The sequence below is a fragment of the Leptodactylus fuscus genome, chromosome 9 (assembly GCF_031893055.1).
Source record: "Leptodactylus fuscus isolate aLepFus1 chromosome 9, aLepFus1.hap2, whole genome shotgun sequence".
Lineage (NCBI taxonomy): Eukaryota > Metazoa > Chordata > Amphibia > Anura > Leptodactylidae > Leptodactylus > Leptodactylus fuscus.
The window spans coordinates 87,905,094-87,925,709 of record NC_134273.1 but is presented as its reverse complement, the minus strand read 5'-3'; the positions used below and the strand labels follow the sequence as shown (position 1 = coordinate 87,925,709).

The following is a 20,616-nucleotide window of genomic DNA, read 5'->3' as shown; positions in this document are numbered from 1 at the left end:
GCCCGTCAATCTTTGTCGTAAAGTTCACGATTCCCAACGCTGTCAATTTCTTCCAAAGAGACAGAAGTCAATTAGAAGGTTAAATTGGCGGAGAAAGTTTGTAATTATCATAAAACGCTGCAAGTATCTGCCAGTTCAGCGAAACCACTAAACCGAACTCTGCGCATTAGTGCCGCAATAAAACCGGATAATCACTCTCACGCGCTCTCCTTCTTGGCGCCATCTTTGGGTGCTGACAGAGGGGGCGCACATTGGAAGGTATGAAATGTACGCCTTTGCTGGAGACGTAACTTGAGGATCTTGGGTCCCTATCCTAAATATGTAACGAGAGCCCCACATACCATAAGCTACCTATATTACTACTGCCTTCTTATGTTGTAGAGAGGCCTTACAGCGAGCACCTGCAGGACTCCTCTAGTGACTGTTAACTCTGCACCCCTATAGCTACACCTCTGCACCCCTATAGCTACACCTCTGCACCCCTATAGCTACACCTCTGCACCCCTATAGCTACACCTCTGTACCCCTATAGCTATACCTCTGTACTCCTAGAGCTATATATATAGCTATCCTAGCTGAAATTTCCCCATTGGGGGACTATTAAAAGATTATCTTATCTTATACCTCTGCACCCCTATTGCTATACCTCTGCACCCCTATAGCTACACCTCTGCACCCCTATTGCTATACCTCTGCACCCCTATAGCTACACCTCTGCACCCCTATTGCTATACCTCTGCAACCTTATAGCTACACCTCTGCACCCATATAGCTACACCTCTGCACCCCTATAGCTACACCTCTGAACCCCTATAGCTATACCTCTGCACCCTATTGCTATACCTCTGCACCCTTATAACTACACCTCTGCACCCTATTGCTATACCTTTGCACCCTTATAGCTACACCTCTGCACCCCTATAGCTACACCTCTGAACCCCTATAGCTATACCTCTGCATCCCTATAGCTATACCTCTGAACCCCTATAGCTACACCTCTGCACCCCTATAGCTACACCTCTGAACCCCTATAGCTATACCTCTGCACCCCTATAGCTATACCTCTGCACCCTATTGCTATACCTCTGCACCCTTATAGCTACACCTCTGCACCCCTATAGCTACACCTCTGCACCCCTATAGCTACACCTCTGAACCCCTATAGCTATACCTCTGCACCCTATTGCTATACCTCTGCACCCTTATAGCTACACCTCTTCACCCCTATAGCTACACCTCTGCACCCCTATAGCTACACCTCTGAACCCCTATAGCTATACCTCTGCACCCTATTGCTATACCTCTGCACCCTTATAGCTACACCTCTGCACCCCTATAGCTACACCTCTGCAACCTTATAGCTACACCTCTGCACCCCTATAGCTACACCTCTGCACCCCTATAGCTACACCTCTGCAACCTTATAGCTACACCTCTGAACCCCTATAGCTACACCTCTGCACCCCTATAGCTATACCTCTGCACCCCTATAGCTACACCTCTGCACCCCTATAGCTACACCTCTGCACCCCTATAGCTACACCTCTGCACCCCTATAGCTACACCTCTGAACCCCTATAGCTATACCTCTGAACCCCTATAGCTACACCTCTGAACCCCTATAGCTACACCTCTGCACCCCTATAGCTACACCTCTGCATCCCTATAGCTACACCTCTGCACCCTATTGCTATACCTCTGCACCCTTATAGCTACACCTCTGAACCCCTATAGCTATACCTATGAACCCCTATAGCTACACCTCTGAACCCCTATAGCTATACCTCTGCACCCTATTGCTATACCTCTGCACCCTTATAGCTACACCTCTGCACCCCTATAGCTACACCTCTGCAACCTTATAGCTACACCTCTGCACCCCTATAGCTACACCTCTGCACCCCTATAGCTACACCTCTGCAACCTTATAGCTACACCTCTGAACCCCTATTGCTACACATCTGCACCCCTATAGCTATACCTCTGCACCCCTATAGCTACACCTCTGCACCCCTATAGCTACACCTCTGCACCCCTATAGCTACACCTCTGCACCCCTATAGCTACACCTCTGAACCCCTATAGCTATACCTCTGAACCCCTATAGCTACACCTCTGAACCCCTATAGCTACACCTCTGCACCCCTATAGCTACACCTCTGCACCCCTATAGCTACACCTCTGCATCCATATAGCTACACCTCTGAACCCCTATAGCTACACCTCTGCACCCCTATAGCTACACCTCTGCACCCCTATAGCTACACCTCTGCAACCCTATAGCTACACCTCTGCACCCCTATAGCTACACCTCTGAACCCCTATAGCTACACCTCTGCACCCCTATAGCTACACCTCTGCACCCCTATAGCTACACCTCTGCAACCCTATAGCTACACCTCTGCACCCCTATAGCTTCACCTCTGCATCCCTATAGCTACACCTCTGAACCCCTATAGCTACACCTCTGCACCCCTATAGCTACACCTCTGCACCCCTATAGCTACACCTCTGCAACCCTATAGCTACACCTCTGAACCCCTATAGCTACACCTCTGCACCCCTATAGCTACACCTCTGCATCCCTATAGCTACACCTCTGCACCCCTATAGCTACACCTCTGCACCCCTATAGCTACACCTCTGCATCCCTATAGCTACACCTCTGCACCCCTATAGCTACACCTCTGAACCCCTATAGCTATACCTCTGAACCCCTATAGCTACACCTCTGAACCCCTATAGCTACACCTCTGCACCCCTATAGCTATACCTCTGCACCCCTATAGCTACACCTCTGCACCCCTATAGCTATACCTCTGCACCCCTATAGCTACACCTCTGAACCCCTATAGCTATACCTCTGAACCCCTATAGCTACACCTCTGAACCCCTATAGCTACACCTCTGAACCCCTATAGCTATACCTCTGCACCTTTATAGCTACACCTCTGCACCCCTATAGCTACACCTCTGCACCCCTATAGCTACACCTCTTCACCCCTATAGCTACACCTCTGAACCCCTATAGCTATACCTCTGCACCCCTATAGCTACACCTCTGCACCCCTATAGCTACACCTCTGCATCCCTATAGCTACACCTCTGAACCCCTATAGCTACACCTCTGCACCCCTATAGCTACACCTCTGCACCCCTATAGCTACACCTCTGAACCCCTATAGCTACACCTCTGCACCCCTATAGCTACACCTCTGCATCCCTATAGCTATACCTCTGAACCCCTATAGCTACACCTCTGCACCCCTATAGCTACACCTCTGCATCCCTATAGCTACACCTCTGAACCCCTATAGCTATACCTCTGCACCCCTATAGCTATACCTCTGCACCCTATTGCTATACCTCTGCACCCTTATAGCTACACCTCTGCACCCCTATAGCTACACCTCTGCACCCCTATAGCTATACCTCTGCACCCTATTGCTATACCTCTGCACCCCTATAGCTACACCTCTGCACCCCTATAGCTACACCTCTGCACCCCTATGGCTACACCTCTGAACCCCTATAGCTATACCTCTTCACCCTATTGCTATACCTCTGCACCCTTATAGCTACACCTCTGCACCCCTATAGCTACACCTCTGCACCCCTATAGCTACACCTCTGCACCCCTATAGCTACACCTCTGCACCTCTATAGCTACACCTCTGCACCCCTATAGCTACACCTCTGCACCCCTATAGCTACACCTCTGTACTTCTATAGCTACACCTCTGCACCCCTATAGCTACACCTCTGCACCCCTATAGCTACACCTCTGAACTTCTATAGCTACACCTCTGAACCCCTATAGCTATACCTCTTCACCCTATTGCTATACCTCTGCACCCTTATAGCTACACCTCTGCACCCCTATAGCTACACCTCTGCACCCGTATAGCTACACCTCTGCACCCCTATAGCTACACCTCTGCACCCCTATAGCTACACCTCTGAACCCCTATAGCTACACCTCTGCACCCCTATAGCTACACCTCTGAACCCCTATAGCTATACCTCTGCACCCTATTGCTATACCTCTGCACCCTTATAGCTACACCTCTGCACCCCTATAGCTACACCTCTGCACCCCTATAGCTACACCTCTGCACCCCTATAGCTACACCTCTGCACCTCTATAGCTACACCTCTGCACCCCTATAGCTATACCTCTGCACCCGTATAGCTACACCTCTGCACCCCTATAGCTACACCTCTGTACCCCTATAGCTACACCTCTGCACCCCTATAGCTACACCTCTGCACCCCTATAGCTACACCTCTGCACCTCTATAGCTACACCTCTGCACCCCTATTGCTATACCTCTGCACCCCTATAGCTACACCTCTGCAACCTTATAGCTATACCTCTGCACCCCTATAGCTACACCTCTGCACCCCTATAGCTACACCTCTGTACTCCTATAGCTATACCTCTGCACCCCTATAGCTACACCTCTGCACCCCTATAGCTACACCTCTGCACCCCTATATCTTCACCTCTGCACCCCTATAGCTACACCTCTGAACCCCTATAGCTACACCTCTGCACCCCTATAGCTACACCTCTGCACTCCTATAGCTACACCTCTGTACTCCTATAGCTACACCTCTGCACCCCTATAGCTACACCTCTGCACCCCTATAGCTACACCTCTGCAACCCTATAGCTACACCTCTGCACCGCTATAGCTACACCTCTGCACCCCTATAGCTACACCTCTGCACCCCTATAGCTACACCTCTGCACCCCTATAGCTACACCTCTGCACCCCTATAGCTACACCTCTGCACCCATATAGCTACACCTCTGCACCCCTATAGCTACACCTCTGCACCCCTATAGCTACACCTCTGCACCCCTATAGCTACACCTCTGCACCCATATAGCTACACCTCTGCACTCCTATAGCTACACCTCTGTACTCCTATAGCTACACCTCTGCACCCCTATAGCTACACCTCTGCACCCATATAGCTACACCTCTGCACCCCTATATCTTCACCTCTGCACCCCTATAGCTACACCTCTGCACCCCTATAGCTACACCTCTGCACCCCTATAGCTATACCTCTGCACCCCTATAGCTACACCTCTGCACCCCTATAGCTACACCTCTGCACCCCTATAGCTACACCTCTGCACCCGTATAGCTACACCTCTGCACCCCTATAGCTACACCTCTGCACCCGTATAGCTACACCTCTGCAACCCTATAGCTACACCTCTGCACCCCTATAGCTACACCTCTGCACCCCTATAGCTACACCTCTGCACCCGTATAGCTACACCTCTGCACCCCTATAGCTACACCTCTGTACTTCTATAGCTACACCTCTGCACCTCTATAGCTACACCTCTGCACCCCTATAGCTATACCTCTGCACCCTATTGCTATACCTCTGCACCCCTATAGCTACACCTCTGCACCCCTATAGCTATACCTCTGCACCCCTATAGCTACACCTCTGCACCCCTATATCTTCACCTCTGCACCCCTATAGCTACACCTCTGCACCCCTATAGCTACACCTCTGAACCCCTATAGCTACACCTCTGCACCCCTATAGCTATACCTCTGCACCCCTATAGCTACACCTCTGAACCCCTATAGCTACACCTCTGCACCCCTATAGCTACACCTCTGCCCTTTACTTTAGAATTCCAGTATAAAGTATACAGTCAATCACATCTAACTATAGGAGCGAACAATGGGTACTCGAAATCCTGTCTGTCCGTACCTCAAGACAAAAAAAAATATAGCACCCAAAAATCCACAGTTGAGAGTTGGACCCCAGACACCGCCTTCCTCTCCATTCCTCCATTATGTATTGGAGTCTGGATCCAGCCTGCTGCTCTTTCTCCCCCCCATGCTTTACACTGCCGCTCTGCTTATTCAGAATGATTTTCACACTGATCATAGTGCCGTCGATCACAGAGATCAGCTGTAAGGAGGTGTCTTATTTCACCGCAGCGCCACCAGTGGGGAAATGATGCATTACAGTTCTCATGGACTGTCTGAGCAAGTATAGCCGCAGCAGGTCCTCCAGGGTGAGAGAGGCTCTAATAGATGAGAGTCCTGCCTCGGGACCCCTCCTCTAATACTTTACATAGAAATGGGTTTTCTGACCCCTTTAAGCAATGAACAGAGAGAAGAACCTCCAAGTTAATGGCGGGATTTTATACAGCAATGTGCTGAGACAACATTTATGAAGGCTGATTAAAAATTATATCCCCACATCTTTCTGTTTTCGGCGGCCCGTAGTAGCAGCAGGGGAGATAGACATATAAAGCGCCAGTAGACTGCTGATACTTACATCTAAATTGCAAAGAAGGAGCTCTAAAATGAAATGTCCCTCCAGGATTCTGGCAGAACGCCTCCGGTTACAGATCCAAGTCTTACTGATGCAGAGAGACATGTGCTAGACCGCTACTATCTGGGCAGAATCTAAAGAACTGCTCATCTTCTGCTTCATGAATAGAACTCCAGAACTACAGTAAACACTGACACCGAGATGGGAGGAAGCATGGTGTGTAACACTGTATCACAGCGCAGATTTACATCTCACTGACAATCCCTAGGGGCTCTGTAATGGGGGCCATTAGTGGTTGTCACCAGTTGTAGCTGACTCGCTCCCATACACCTCCGTTATTGACTTATTAGGATTGATCATTCTTGGGGATGCTTTTAATTTGGGCCAAGCGGAGGACGATATTTTCATGTTGCTCATTTCCTTGCGGACTCTTGGGAGGTGAGATAGATGAAGGATCTCGGCACACGTAGCTCTGCCCCTACAATTAATTTGCCAACGGTATTGGACTTCACTGCCCAACGTCTCGAGGGGCCCCGGAACGAAAGGAATAAATTGTAGGGCTAAGAATTAGATCAGTGTCACAGAGAACGGGTAATGAGAAGGAGTCAATTACTTGAGACTTGTCCTATGTGCCCCCGGCAAACCAGAAGAAAAGGTCAAGAAAAGAGTTCATTACTGTGTGTGCATGGCGCCATTGGGTGGAGAGATCAAAGCAGCGTCTGTGTTTAGGATGGTGGATCTCAAGGGCTTCCAATGACCGATATTGATAGGAGGAGATACGATTGTCTTACGGATGGATAGTGAATTCTTCATCATGACCAAGATGGTCAGAAAAGCATCCATGGTTTGGATTATGGTGGTGGATTTGATGAGCATCTGAAGAAAACCATGGCCAACGTCAAGAAGAGGACATGTGGTTGTGTCGCAGATGGACAGTGAAATCTTCCATATGGCCAAGATGGTCAGAAAAGCATGTTCGGTGAGGATGATGGTGGTGGTGGAGCTCAACGAAAAGTATGGTCCACATCAATAAGAGGATATATGGTCATGTCACCAATGGACAGTGGTATCTTCAGCATGACCATCTCTGGTGTGGATGACGGCCGTGGTTGATCTCATGAGTTTCCAAAGAAAACCGTGACCAAGATATATGGTCATGAAGTAGATGGAGGGTGAAATTTTCAACATGGCCTAGACAGTCAGATTACTATCTATGCTGAGGATGATAAAGATGGTGAATCTGATGAGAATCCAATGAACACCATGGCCGTCATCGATAAGAAGCTTCCGGGTCGTATCACAGCCAAACAGTGAAATCTTCAATATGGCCAGGACGGAAATTCAATGAGTTAGATTCACTTCGGGAGACCCCAGGGTCTGAGTTAATAGCAGGTGACCATGCAGGTTGCTGAGGCGTCAGTTGCGGCCTCCTCCACCCCCCGCTTGTGGCTCCCAGCGTATATATATATATATATATATATATATATATATATATATATATTTATTGCTACAAGTCATAACGCAGCCAATCTAACAGGCAGAGCAAAAGCAATTCCCAGACTCATTCTGGGAATTGAGCTTTGATGGTTTTTAACTATGTTGTATACATTTGGCAATTTCATGGCTGGGCCCGGGTTTCCACTTCATGGAATCATAGGCAGGAGTCATGAAGGAGACATCTGCTTGAGCGGTGGAAAAACACTCTGTGAGACGGCTCGGTGACATCGAGAATGTGGAGATGCAGAGCACGTCGGGTGTAGATTATGTCACTTCATTCCCTTTCTTGTAGCGGGTTGTCTATACCATAGGGCCCATGGGGAGTCCATGGAGAGTATAGAGGGGGCGTCACTATGTAGGGGAAGTGACAAGGGTCAATGGTGAATTGTTCGATATATAATAGATGATGCGCTGGAAGCTGAAACAAATGGCAAGTGTAAGGATCTAAGCACTTGGTTTACAGAATCTCAAAAACTCCAAAAAATGACAACTGGTGACCTACCGACAGGATTGTGGGCGCTCCAGGCTTATTGATGTGCAGTGTCAGACTGAGGTTCCTTTAGCCGGCTACCTAAAAGGATTATGGGCTCACCCTCCAACACTCCATAGGGAATTGACAATAATACCCATCAAATTTGGGAGCCTTGCTGGACCATTATTGTGTTAGAGCCTCGGCCCACGAGAGGATCCTCTGAGACACTGATGGGCCAGTCTGACACTGTTGATGTGTATGTGGACTGATCTGATCTGATTGCACACAACAGCGAATAGAGAGAAAACTGCTGAAAAACTTCTTGCTGGGTTTGGTTGGAAGGCGGCAGGACATTGCAGCTTATGGAAAGATGTAGTCACAGAAGGTCAGGGTGCCAAAGCTGCCCCTGTCCATTGACAAATGTGCCAACAATGGTCACGTGAGGATCAGAACTGGATCATAGAGCAATGAAAGAAGGCTCCTGGTCCGATGACTCCTATGTTATGTGGACGGCTGGGTGTGCGTGTCACTTCCCTGCAGTGGAGATGGCACCAGGATCCACTATGGGAAGGAGGTGTTGGTGGAGACAGTGCGATGCTCTAGGCCAGGGGTCCTCAAACTGTGGCCCGAGGGCCACATGCGGCTCGCCAAGCACTTCTGTCTGGCCCCGCCAACAACGCCGGCAGGCGTGCATTTATAATGAAGCTCCTGTGGAGCTCGGGCCAGGCCATGGAGCGCACTTCACTTTACCTATTGGAGGGCACCGCTTCCGATGTCAGTGCGACCTGCTCTGCCTCTGGCCCACTGTTTAAAAAGTTTGAGGACCCCTGCTCTAGGCAATGATCTACTGGAAACCTTATAGCCTGGCATCATGTGAGTGGGACATGTACCATCCATGAAATCGTGCTACAGACTTAATACTTCTCAGTGGTGCCCCCTAATGGCAGTGGCTTCTTTCTAACCAGAGATATTGTATACCATGTTCTGCAGTCATGGCTTTCTTCTTCCATCTGCACTGACCATGTTGGATTGTCCTTGTGACCAGTAGCATCAGATACGTCAGTTTTGTGGCTCTTGTTCCCGGCGCTGACTGTGACCTTGCATTCAGTACTGGATTCCATTGGTCTTGCAGCTTGGATTTGTCACCTTTCCTCTGTCTTATCCTCTGCCTGACCATGTTCTTTGTGATGACACTTGGCTCCATTCTTGACTACACTTCACTTATTTCAGGACTATGCCCCTAATTTTGACCACTCTGATAAATCCAAATGAGATTCTCCAAACTTATCAGGGTAAAGAACAGGTAGCGCCTTGTAACCAGCACTGCAAGGTCGGCGTCCTTGGAGAGATCTGCAGTAACTCCATTAGTCCAGTATTCAATGGTCTAGAAATGCCCGGGGTTTGGAGTCTATGAAATTCCCAAGGGTGACTTTAGTCAGGAACTGCTCTAGAAACAATATGGCGAGAAGATGTTAGACAGGTCGGGTTTGGCGTTGGCTTCTGGAGAGTTGACATGAACTTGGCCGAATATATCCTGGTTGGTCTGTATTACACCTGGGACCACACAGAGGTAGGTCTGCCGCCAATGTGCCTATAGAGGGGTGTTTCTGGGGAGATTTGGTTTGATGTTGGTCACATTGACTATATAGATTGGAGTCAGATTGTTCTTGGACGCAGTCGGCGCAGAGTATAGAAGCTGCTGGGGAAACACATTGGCGCCGCTCTGTCGTATGTCTCTCACATGTGAGACCACCGGTAAATAATTCACCGAAGCTTCATAAATATAAATTACAACTCAATTCTGAGGTCATTTATATTCCCCCGAATGTTGCCGGTTCAAAGCGTCTGTGAATATGATCGGCGATGGCAGCCGAAGTAACCGCCGCTGATTTCTGATAGGATTTTTTTTTTAGCCGTCATGTAATAACATTCTCAGCCGGCGCTCACGTTCTGCCTGGTTATCCTTTTACTTTAATCTACTCTTTTCCAACGCCGCCGATATTTCCTTTCACTTGTCACTTTTATGTTTGAGTGTCATAAGTGGAGAATTACTGAGTGGTAACCGTGTAATTACCTGCAGTTAGCGCGCCAGACATTACCCTCATTGGAGAAACCGCATGTAACTGCACAAAGACGCCTCAACTATACAATACAGTGCACCGGGGAGAGAGGGAGCAACACAAGGGCAAGACCTGCTACTGGGGGCAGCAATGGTGGAGAGAGCGCAGCTCTGGAGTATAATACAGGATAAGTAATGTAATGTATGTACACAGTGACTGCACCAGCAGAATAGTGAGCGCAGCTCTGGAGTATAATACAGGATAAGTAATGTAATGTATGTACACAGTGACTGTACCAGCAGAATAGTGAGCGCAGCTCTGGAGTATAATACAGGATAAGTAATGTAATGTATGTACACAGTGACTGCACCAGCAGAATAGTGAGCGCAGCTCTGGAGTATAATACAGGATAAGTAATGTAATGTATGTACACAGTGACTGCACCAGCAGAATAGTGAGCACAGCTCTGGGGTATAGTACAGGATAAGTAATGTAATGTATGTACACAGTGACTGTACCAGCAGAATAGTGAGCGCAGCTCTGGAGTATAATACAGGAGAAGTAATGTAATGTATGTACACAGTGACTGTACCAGCAGAATAGTGAGCGCAGCTCTGGAGTATAATACAGGATAAGTAATGTAATGTATGTACACAGTGACTGCACCGGCAGAATAGTGAGCACAGCTCTGGAGTATAATACAGGATAAGTAATGTAATGTATGTACACAGTGACTGCACCAGCAGAATAGTGAGCGCAGCTCTGGAGTATAATACAGGATAAGTAATGTAATGTATGTACACAGTGACTGTACCAGCAGAATAGTGAGCGCAGCTCTGGAGTATAATACAGGATAAGTAATGTAATGTATGTACACAGTGACTGCACCAGCAGAATAGTGAGCGCAGCTCTGGAGTATAATACAGGATAAGTAATGTAATGTATGTACACAGTGACTGCACCAGCAGAATAGTGAGCGCAGCTCTGGAGTATAATACAGGATAAGTAATGTATGTATTCAGTGACTCCAGTTCCTTCCTATTAGCCGTGTTGTGTAACAGGCACAGTTTAGCACCGTTAGTCATGGCTGTGTCTGGTATTACAGCTTTGTTCCCTTGTTGTCCCACACAACCCCTTTAACTACAAGTTATAGGGCTGCTCTTTATTTCTTCTTGGTTTGCAGGTTGTTCTGTGTCATGTTTCTTGCACTGTGAGCAGCGTCTTATGTAACCTGTGACCGAAGCCTCTTATAACATCTCAGTAGAACATCTGCGGCCGCACATGTAATAGCGTCGCTGTGAGTTTTCCTTATTGGCCACTGAAAATAGTCAGAACAAGAAATTGAGTTCTTAGCAGGGAAGGCGAGTGTCTGAAGTTTATTTCCTGATTCACCCGACTGTTAAAGAGAAGCTAATTCCAGGTACAGAGCGATGGCAGTGAGTCACCCCAACAATGGCGCCCTGCCAAAACAGCGAGAAGACGAGGAAGAATCACAAAGTATCTCACCTAGAATAACCAGGAGATTAGATATTACAGAATGACATCACAGTTACCCCGAAACTCAAATTGTCCACATGTTGTCACCGGAGATGTGAGAACCTCGTGAGATGAGTTTAGCCAAATATTCATGAGGTTCGGCCATCGAGTCACTGGGGTCATACTTGTATAGCACAAACCAGAAGTGTTATTATAGTCTGAGGTATCTGATAAGACCTGACGGTATAAAAAGTGAGGCCTATGTCAGCTTGTCATTATCCTGTACCCCAAGTATCAGCCTGTCATTATCCTGTACCCCAAGTATCAGCCTGTCATTATCCTGTACCCCAAGTATCAGCCTGTCATTATCCTGTACCCCGAGTATCAGCCTGTCATTATCCTGTACCCCAAGTATCAGCCTGTCATTATCCTGTACCCCAAGTATCAGCCTGTCATTATCCTGTACCCCGAGTATCAGCCTGTCATTATCCTGTACCCCAAGTATCAGCCTGTCATTATCCTGTACCCCAAGTATCAGCCTGTCATTATCCTGTACCCCAAGTATCAGCCTGTCATTATCCTGTACCCCAAATATCAGCCTGTCACTATCCTGTACCCCGAGTATCAGCCTGTCATTACCCTGTACCCCAAGTATCAGCCTGTCATTATCCTGTACCCCAAGTATCAGCCTGTCATTACCCTGTACCCCAAGTATCAGCCTGTCATTATCCTGTACCCCAAGTATCAGCCTGTCATTATCCTGTACCCCAAGTATCAGCCTGTCATTATCCTGTACCCCAAGTATCAGCCTGTCATTATCCTGTACCCCAAGTGTCAGCCTGTCATTACCCTGTACCCCAAGTGTCAGCCTGTCATTACCCTGTACCCCAAGTATCAGCCTGTCATTATCCTGTACCCCAAGTATCAGCCTGTCATTCTCCTGTACCCCAAGTATCAGCCTGTCATTATCCTGTACCCCAAGTATCAGCCTGTCATTATCCTGTACCCCAAGTATCAGCCTGTCATTATCCTGTACCCCAAGTATCAGCCTGTCATTATCCTGTACCCCAAATATCAGCCTGTCATTATCCTGTACCCCAAGTATCAGCTTGTCATTATCCTGTACCCCAAGTATCAGCCTGTCATTATCCTGTACCCCAAGTATCAGCCTGTCATTATCCTGTACCCCAAGTATCAGCCTGTCACTATCCTGTACCCCAAGTATCAGCCTGTCATTATCCTGTACCCCAAGTATCAGCCTGTCATTATCCTGTACCCCAAGTATCAGCCTGTCATTACCCTGTACCCCGAGTATCAGCCTGTCATTATCCTGTACCCCAAGTATCAGCCTGTCATTATCCTGTACCCCAAGTATCAGCTTCTCACTATCCTGTACCCCAAGTATCAGCCTGTCATTATCCTGTACCCCAAGTATCAGCCTGTCATTATCCTGTACCCCAAGTATCAGCCTCTCATTATCCTGTAACCCAAGTATCAGCCTGTCATTATCCTGTACCCCAAGTATCAGCCTGTCATTCTCCTGTACCCCAAGTATCAGCCTGTCATTACCCTGTACCCCAAGTATCAGCCTGTCATTATCCTGTACCCCAAGTATCAGCCTCTCATTATCCTGTACCCCAAGTATCAGCCTGTCATTACCCTGTACCCCGAGTATCAGCCTGTCACTATCCTGTACCCCAAGTATCAGCCTCTCACTATCCTGTACCCCAAGTATCAGCCTGTCATTATCCTGTACCCCAAGTATCAGCCTGTCATTATCCTGTACCCCAAGTATCAGCCTGTCATTATCCTGTACCCCAAGTATCAGCCTGTCATTACCCTGTACCCCAAGTATCAGCCTGTCATTATCCTGTACCCCAAGTATCAGCCTCTCACTATCCTGTACCCCAAGTATCAGCCTGTCATTATCCTGTACCCCAAGTGTCAGCCTGTCATTATCCTGTACCCCGAGTATCAGCCTGTCATTATCCTGTACCCCAAGTATCAGCCTCTCACTATCCTGTACCCCAAGTATCAGCCTGTCATTATCCTGTACCCCAAGTATCAGCCTGTCATTATCCTGTACCCCAAGTATTAGCCTGTCATTATCCTGTACCCGAGTATCAGCCTGTCATTATCCTGTACCCCAAGTATCAGCCTGTCATTATCCTGTACCCCAAGTATCAGCCTGTCATTATCCTGTACCCCAAGTATCAGCCCATCATTATCCTGTACCCCAAGTATTAGCCTGTCATTATCCTGTACCCCAAGTATCAGCCTGTCATTATCCTGTACCCCAAGTATCAGCCTGTCATTATCCTGTACCCCAAGTATCAGCCTGTCATTACCCTGTACCCCGAGTATCAGCCTGTCATTATCCTGTACCTCAAGTATCAGCCTGTCATTATCCTGTACCCCAAGTATCAGCCTGTCATTATCCTGTACCCCGAGTATCAGCCTGTCATTACCCTGTACCCCAAGTATCAGCCTGTCATTATCCTGTACCCCGAGTATCAGCCTGTCATTATCCTGTACCCCAAGTATCAGCCTGTCATTATCCTGTACCCCAAGTATCAGCCTGTCATTATCCTGTACCCCAAGTATCAGCCTGTCATTATCCTGTACCCCGAGTATCAGCCTGTCATTACCCTGTACCCCAAGTATCAGCCTGTCATTATCCTGTACCCCGAGTTATGATAATACTATCCACCTCTGATATTCGGTAACGCATTGATAATTCTCTATATTCCGCTTTATATTTTCGTCTCTTTCTCCGGATTACTTTATGGCGTCTCTTCCGGACTCTTCCCCGCGTTGCGCAGGTTTCGGGATCCACTTGACAGGAGCTGGAAGTATTTCTTGTTTTCCTCTCCCTTGGTGGGAATTATGTCTTCTAATCTCCAGTTTTATGTTCCCTATATGATTCCGCTGGTGTGCAAATAGCGGCTCAGCTGGGGGTCAGCGCTTTCTTCTCAAATTATCGTTATATGGCACAAGGTATCATTATCTCATCTGAGCGGAGCGCCGCGCCACCGGGGGCTCATTCACTGCTGTGTACTTTAGGAGACGACAATGGGAAGGGGCGTCAGGAGTGTAACACAAAATAGTAATGTATAGAGAAGGCATCACCGCCATCCGGCAGCCGCTCGCTCCTTCCTGGCTCTTTACCAAAGTGTCCATTATGGAGGTTGTGCAGAGTATTTAAGCGTAACACGGTGTCAGTCAAGCAGCTGCTATTGACGTCTGTTCCTTCTTACCCCGTGTTCAGACCTAACAGCTTCTGACTATACAATCATTTAATTTCCTATTGAGGTCTTGAAGTTTTGATTCAGAATCTAAAGGCCGAATGGATCAAATCAGACCCGAAATACATTTATAGAATTTGATCATTTCTAGTGACCTCCATTTTTTTTTCTTTCGCCTTTCTAATACAACAATGTGCAAATGTTTTAGGCAGGTGTGGCTGTAATGCTACGCAGTAAGAATGCTGTCAGAAATGGAAGGGTTAATCATTTATTTTGTGAATGAATCTCATCAATATTTGGTGTGACCTTTGCCCTTTGCTTTTCATCACTTTGGCAGAAAGGTTGTTCCCGCCGCCATCTTGGAGAACTAAGCACAGATCTTCAGTGGATTTTGCTTACTCCAATCTGTCTGTCTCTTCATGTCATCCAAGACAGACTGGACGATGTTGCAATCAGGGCTATATCTATGGGGGCCGGATCATCACTGCCAGGACTCCTCCAAAGGGTGACTCCTCAAAAATAGCTGTCAGTGCTGCTATCCGATGATTGACTCCAGTGGTCACAAGTTCTGTCGACAAATCTTTGTGAAAGCCGAGTGTACAAAGATTGTCAGTGGGACTGTGTTGGCGCTGGTGAGGGTTGGAATCGGGAGGGTGAGCCCCGCCATCAGACGACTTTGTATCATTGTTGAAGAATCTTCTAGACCTTAAATCCAATAAATAACTTTCACGTAAAATGAGAAACACCAAACAGTGCAAAGTCAACCCTCAGATGACATTGTAAGATTGTTGAAGAATCTTATAGACCTCTTTCCATAGTTCACAACCGTCAGACAACTTTGTAACATTGTTGAAGGATCTTCTATATCTTGTTCCACAGTTCACAACCCAGAGATGACATTGTAAGTTTGTTGAAGAACCTTGCAGATCACATTTCTAAATTCTCAACCCTCCGACAACTTTGCAACATTTTGGAAGAAACTTGTAAACCTCTTTCCCTAGTTCACAACCCTCAGACGACTTTGTAACATTGTTGAAGCATCTTCTAGACCTTAAATCCAATAAATAACTTTCACGTAAAACGAGAGACACCAAACAGTTCAAAGTCAATCTTATAAACCTTTTTCCATAGTTCACAACCCTCAGAAGACTTTGTAACATTGTTGAAGCATCTTCTAGACCTTGTTCCACAGTTCACAACCCTCAGATCTCTTTTGTACATTGTTAAAGAATATTCTAGACCTTAAATCCAATAAATAACTTATATAAAGCAAAAGACACCAAAAAGTGAATCTTCTGCCCCAAATTATGTAATCCCCCTACGTGAAGACCTCTATCAATAGACTTTGCTTTCTTCTTGCAGTCTTGAGAAATGTCACCTGTCTCGGGGATACTCTCTACGGAAAGACACTCAATGTTGATCACTTCTTGTCATGCATAATACAAGGAATGCAATATGTCACCCCACCACAAGACAATTGGCATCAAAGCTGCGATCGCTCTAAGGTCTTATTACGGTATCACCCCATTATATGCCGGCCGCCCTCGCCGCTATGAGAACACGATGATATTCAGTCTGGGGATTTCTTTCTTCTAGTATTACATTTTGTGGCTGACAACAATAAATGAATGGCGGTGATGCCTCTCCCGGCTCGGCGCGGCTCTCCTGACATGTCGCCATCTATCACTCTGCCAATGGATTGTGAACATTCAGTGTTTAATGATTCCATGTTCTCTGTTTTTACTGGTTCCATTCCAGGCTGACAGCAAATCTGCAATCCCCACCGAGGAGAAGGTGCCGGATCTGCTCTCATAGTAGTCAAGCACTTAAGTAATGGATTAAGCGGAAAGATTTACATCAGACACTTCATTGACAAGAGCAGAACTGACAAAGGAGAAGGAGAGAAAGTGCGAATAAGGAGGAGACGGGAGTCAGAGTGTCAGTCATCGAATACCCCCCTATGATAGCGCCATGTATACGTAACAAGGGGACCCCAGTACTGAGGAGGGGGAGAGTCACAGAGTAATGTATATGATAGACATGGAGCATGCCGGTATAACCTGGGTATATACTGTATATAATTCTATATGTACAGCCGGTATAACCTGGGTATATACTGTATATAATTATATATGTACAGCCGGTATAACCTGGGTATATACTGTATATAATTATATATGTACAGCTGGTATATCCTGGGTATATACTGTATATAATTCTATATGTACAGCCGGTATAACCTGGGTATATACTGTATATAATTATATATGTACAGCTGGTATATCCTGGGTATATACTGTATATAATTATATATGTACAGCCGGTATAACCTGGGTATCTCCTGTATATAATTATATATGTACAGCTGGTATAACCTGGGTATATACTATATATAATTATATATGTACAGCCGGTATAACCTGGGTATATACTGTATATAATTATATATGTACAGCCGGTATAACCTGGGTATCTCCTGTATATAATTCTATATGTACAGCCGGTATAACCTGGGTATATACTGTATATAATTATATATGTACAGCCGGTATAACCTGGGTATATACTATATATAATTCTATATGTACAGCCGGTATAACCTGGGTATACACTGTATATAATTATATATGTACAGCCGGTATAACCTGGGTATATACTGTATATAATATATAGGTACAGCTGGTATAACCTGGGTATATACTGTATATAATATATAGGTACAGCTGGTATAACCTGGGTATATACTATATATAATTATATATGTACAGCCGGTATAACCTGGGTATATACTGTATATAATTATATATGTACAGCCGGTATAACCTGGGTATACACTGTATATAATTATATATGTACAGCTGGTATAACCTGGGTATCTCCTGTATATAATTATATATGTACAGCCGGTATAACCTGGGTATATACTGTATATAATTATATATGTACAGCCGGTATAACCTGGGTATCTCCTGTATATAATTATATATGTACAGCCGGTATAACCTGGGTATATACTGTATATAATTATATATGTACAGCCGGTATAACCTGGGTATATACTGTATATAATATATAGGTACAGCTGGTATAACCTGGGTGTGTCCTGTATATAATACAGTATACAGATAGAGTGTTTCGGCTCCTTACTCTTCATTACTACTTGCACGGTCTCCATTCTTCGCTGAGGCACTTTCTTGGCAGTTCACATTTTCTTCCGCTGATGGGACAGATGAGATACTTTGTCGCCTTCGTCTCTTTGCTCTCACTCTTGTTCCTCCTGCAGATATATAAGATTCTGATCTACTGACAGCTGAGGAAAATCAATTTGATCTGAGCCGACCCGGGCTGCGGCCTCCTTAATATGACGCAGATTGGAAAGGAGACCTCAGATAGGTGTCTTGTAACGTCCTTATCCAGTGCATTAAGGTCAGGATGGGAAAACTGAAGGAACATCAGAGACGTCTCTCATCAGATCAGGTCAGGAGGTCGCTGTGTATATTACTAGCTAGAAGACACACCAAGGTCTCCATGGACGGTATAGTGTGTACTGTATCCTATAGAGGTCAGACTGGGGGCCCTACTCCTTATTATCACCCTGTGACCTCCTCTATAAGATCAGCACACTCCTCTCCTGAAATCCTCTGTACTGCTGGTACCCTGTTCTTACTATTTGCATTGTATAAGCCCCTCCCCTGTGATTTGATACATTGTCTCTCCTGGTCACTTCCTGTTCCTCACCTCGATACATTCCTCATACATGGAGATGACGGGATATAAAATAACATTTCCCCCTTTGTGATTTGTCAAATCTCTAAATCCAACCCGCCATGTGCGGGCAAATGTAAGAATGTGAACCCAACACAAGTGTCTAGTGGAAGATGAAGGACACGAAGTGAGACGCCGCTGTCTAGGGGGGGATAAATCAATGATTTTATTATTTTCCAAATTAATGTCAATTAAAGCCTAAACACAGAAGCGGCGGTGGCGGTATGGAACGGTGCGGCGCAGTGACAAGGGGGAATCTTATTTGCGCACTGCATGTTCCTGTAAAGTATCTGCTGAGATGTTCTTAGTCAGATGTATATGATCGAGGGGTCTGGTGCCCCCCACCCAAACAGATCCTTTATACCTGCATAGGTCAGTCACCACCTCTGGACTATACATTAGCTGTGATCAGTGACTCTCAGCGTCTCCTGTCCATGCTTTACACTGCAGCTCTGCTCATTTACCATCAGTGACTCCACCCTCGATGCTGTTAGAGCTGTTCCTCCATCTCCCTGCCACAAGGGGGCACTAAGTAAGGATGAGGTGACACTTAATCTCTAGTACAGTCACTTTAAGACAAGGTTATTGCGCTTATTCTTCCTCTTCCTGCCGATAGATGATGACAGCCGCGTTCACTTAAAAACAGCTAAAAATTCAGATTTTTTTTTTTGTTGTTACCCCTGGAGATGGTATCGGGCGCCGAGCTGTTCCCTATGATTTGTACTGACTTTTTTCTTGCCTTTGATCTTCTTTCTCTGGCTGGATGTGCTGACATTTCCTTTCCTCTTCCCAAGGTTTTGCTTATGTGTCAGAATGCAGATTTCACTCCCTTGTGCCAGAAAGAAAGTTTAGAAGTCGGCCGGCACTCTGCGGGCGCGCTCGCTCTCGGTTTAGATGATGGATTTTGTAATGACAGTGACCCAAGTTGAATTTACAAACCTGGGAAGTTTCGTATCTCTGGAGCCGCCATCTTCATCGTCGTCGCTCTGCCGACCGCTCCCATCCTGGGTGTTGCTTTAAAACCCAATATCTGATAAGAAAAATCTTCAAAGATTCAGGAGAACTGAAAAGAAGAAGATTGTAATGTTTAAAGGGGAACTCCTCAGGAGATTAGTAGAGGAAATTCACTTCTTCCGAGTGAAAACGAGATCTTCAGGTCACCAAAGAGCCTGGCAGGAGGCAAAGACTGTTTGTTTGTTTGTTTGATACATTGTTGCAATGTTGTATCTTTTATACTGTATCACATATATACTCGTGTGGTCAGGGGACGTTAGACCGCATGTAGGTCCTACTCGGAACCGCAGTGACGACCGGATTTATCTCCTACTGAGTGTAAGGTGTTTTTTACCAACTTTGACCTCCCAGATTCCCACCCCGGGACCTTCTACACCCCTATACAGGGTACACTGCCTACTTGGAGATTTGTAAGCGCTGCCTGAATTCCTTGGGGCTGATGCTCAAAATTTAAGATTATTTCAGCAAATTCGGGACAGTTTGTATAAGAACATTCTAACCACAAACATATCAGAATATCGGGGCAATAAATCTCCCATCTATAAGGACCTGCTGGGGAATCAGTGTCCCAGATTTACCAGACTGTTCCCTATAGGATGTTGCTGCTACAATGGGGTTTTATGATACAAATTCTGGAGATGATCTTGAGATTTTTGCTACAATTTGCAACATTTTGTCTTTAGTAATAAGTCTGTCTGTTCCTGAATCTTCTCCCAAAAAGGACACAAATAATGTCGCTCATTTTAGGACAGATGTGAGTCTTCTA

The 20,616-nt window shown here is 46.2% G+C and overlaps 1 long non-coding RNA gene across 1 annotated transcript in view; it reads left to right on the top strand.

Moving 5' to 3' along the window:
- LOC142218230 (uncharacterized) overlaps positions 1-20,116 on the top strand; it is a 29,208-nt gene extending 9,092 nt beyond the window's left edge. Inside the window, exon 3 of the long non-coding RNA XR_012717451.1 lies at positions 19,631-20,116. This is a non-coding gene — a long non-coding RNA (uncharacterized LOC142218230). The remainder of the gene's footprint in view (positions 1-19,630) is intronic.
- Positions 20,117-20,616: the final 500 nt, after the last annotated feature.